The sequence below is a fragment of the Rosa rugosa genome, chromosome 2 (assembly GCF_958449725.1).
Source record: "Rosa rugosa chromosome 2, drRosRugo1.1, whole genome shotgun sequence".
In the NCBI taxonomy this organism is placed as follows: domain Eukaryota; kingdom Viridiplantae; phylum Streptophyta; class Magnoliopsida; order Rosales; family Rosaceae; genus Rosa; species Rosa rugosa.
The window spans coordinates 37,414,426-37,417,351 of NC_084821.1; the positions used below are offsets into that span (position 1 = coordinate 37,414,426).

Consider the following 2,926-nt stretch of genomic DNA (forward strand, 5'->3'; position numbering starts at 1 on the left):
TACATTAGTGTTTCATCTATGGTGGAATGATATTATAGCAATCTAAGTTAAACTAAATATATTACCTTACTGGAGAGTATGCTATGGGAAAAAAAACCACCAGAAGTAATCCTACCAAGTAAGACCCTATTGCACCAAGACTTGGTCCATATTGGGAACATACAGCTTAAGGAATGATCTAGGAGAAAAGATATGTATGGAAGATAAGATGACAGTAGTGCATATGAAGCATTTAAGCATGGTAAAAAAAAAAATTCAATCTAGGAGGAAGAGAGACTATATGGCAGAGTTGTAAAAAAAAAAAAAAAATTAACATGAGAGACACAAGGGAGGAAGAGAATGTCATTGGCAAAGTGTAAAATTTATTAAAATGAGGGCAAAAGTCTTTTCAATCCCAAATGGACAGTGATGAACAGTTAACTCATCTTTTATCAAATTGAGATGTGTCTATATATCAATGAATTAAAAAACGCGCCTTAAGGCGCGCCTGAGGCTTAAAAAGCGGAAATCAGCTCCTAAATTGAGTGGGTTTCGACGATAAGGCGACGAGGCTTCTGAGGCGGTGACCAAGGTTCCAAAAGGAAACAAGCTTATGCAAATCTCTTAGAACCCATTAGCTTTCTCAAGGATTTGGCTGTAAAGGAGACTATTTTCGCACTTGGAGTTCGATTTGCAGACTTCGAGTTCGATTATTGGAGTTCGATTCCCAGACTTGGAGTTGGAATATGCCCAGTATAGTTTACACTGTCCTAGAATATTGTCAAAGATGCATCTTTAGGTTTCTCGAATTAGCAGTTCTGTTGGGTTCCCGGGCTCTCTTGCTCCCAGGTTATGGTTAGTTCCAATTTTCCTCTCCTTCTATTTCTATAATGAATTAATGAGTGCTACTTCAGTTATTGTGAATGCGTTTCTTGAATCAGATGGCGGTGGGTATTGTGAATTTGTGATGTCGGGGATACTCATGTTCTGATTCAATCTGTTTTCTGTCCTGTCCTTTACTACTTTTAGCAACCGATCATACATGCATGGAAATTGGTTTGGTTCGGTACTAATTAAAGTCGAGTATTATTTTCTCTGTAGATGTGTAAAAGCGGCGAATTTGATTCATCATCTTGATTATCCTTCATTCCTTCTGCAATTGTGAATTAGAATATAGTAGAATCCATCTCAATGGATATAACAGTTACATTCAAGCCAGTAGCTAAGTTCAGGCCAAAATAGAGACCCCATAATTCTGCATTAATAACTTGGCCAGCAGGTTAGCAGCAAACCTGCCACGAATGATACCACCAGGGCACCAGGCCCAACTTTAGTGAGCTAGAAGAACGATTATCACTGAAGTTCAGGTTACCAGTATAACAGGAAGCTTTTGTGTGAAGGCGAGCAATAAGCCAATCACTGAAGTTCTGGTTACCAGTTCATTTAAGCTAATCACTAAATGGTGATGGTGTATTACTTGTACTGTGTTTCATCTTTACTTAATAATCTTGACATATTCTTGGTGGTTTATCCCTATTAAGTACTGAAATGCTATGTGTAGTGCATGCACAATGAGTTCTAGTACTAGTAGAACAACAAAGAAAAATCATGCTTGAAGAGGGACAAATAATGACATATATATATGGATCAAATCATGCTTGGAGAGGGACAAATAATGACATATATATGGATCGTTTATACGTAAGGCTTACGCCTTACGCCTCAAGGCGAACGCCTTACTGAGGCTCTCCCCAAAACGCCTTGGCCTACGCCTCAGCGTTTTAAAACATTGCTATATATACACACACACACACAACCATTCTCAGGTGCGGACGTCCGTACCTAAGAAAAAGGTACGGATTTCCATTTTTTCCCCAGTTTCCAATCACACATTTACATCTTAACCGTTCATTTTTTAGGTCTTAATGTATAGATCATCTCTACAAAATTTCAGCCAAATTGGTGATCATTAAGGCATTCAAAACTGCAATTTACAACAATGAATACGAACGGTTCCGAATCTGTCGAACTGGATTGCCAGCCATGTGTTATGTTCATATATATGTTGGTTCTTTCAAAAGTTAAGGAATAAGAGTGTTTGTAATGAGATTTCCATGAGCCTTATAATACTTTTACTGCCATATCTTGAATTATGTTACTAAATGGCTTGATGCTACTGCCAGAAGTAAGACTCAGAATGACCATCTCCAGTTGAGATCTTAAGTTGAATAAAGCCTCTCCTTGTAATATTAAACTCAATGTTAATAGATCCAGGGATGCTTTTGTTTCAATTGCTGCTGGGGGGTTTTTAAGGGACAGTGCTGGTAATTGGACACACAGATTTATGCACAATGCTAGTCATGGTCAGCTGCTGCAGACAAAAGCTTGGGGTTTATGCACATAAATCATATTCAAAATCTTATCAGATTGAAAGCAGGTTATACAGATTTCCACCCCTTAGCAACTGCAGACAACTTATGGGCCTTTTTGAGACGTTTCAGTTGACTTATATTCATCATGAGCGAAACTTGGTAGGTAAATATTGATCAGTCTCCTAACACTTCTTTACACTAGAGGACTCAACCCAAATTTTTTGAAATTTGGGGTGGAATGAGTATCAGCTAGTAAGCATCCAGTATTGAAACGCACAAACTAGAATAGTGATAAATTCAGTTACTTGTTCAAGTACTACAGAAAAAGCTACTGACAAAAAAGTGAAAGATGAAAATCCCTGAAAGTGGTGAACACTTGATACTTAAGTTGGAAAAAATATGTTCTGTAGGATGGTTGACACAGAGATGTATTCACGCGTGTCTGGTAAATACAACAAATATGAAAGATCTCGGTTCAGGAGAGGGTATGTTATTATCATAGCACATTGTGTCTTTATGCTGATCAATAAACATCATATACACTGCTTCAAGGGGCAATAACATATTCAGTATGA

General features: G+C 37.7%; 1 long non-coding RNA gene across 1 annotated transcript; it reads left to right on the forward strand.

The window, feature by feature from the left end:
* Positions 1-486: 486 nt before the first annotated feature.
* Positions 487-1,509, forward strand: LOC133732526 (uncharacterized). Its single transcript, XR_009857171.1, has 2 exons — positions 487-834; positions 921-1,509. It is a non-coding gene; the product is annotated as an uncharacterized LOC133732526 (long non-coding RNA).
* Positions 1,510-2,926: the final 1,417 nt, after the last annotated feature.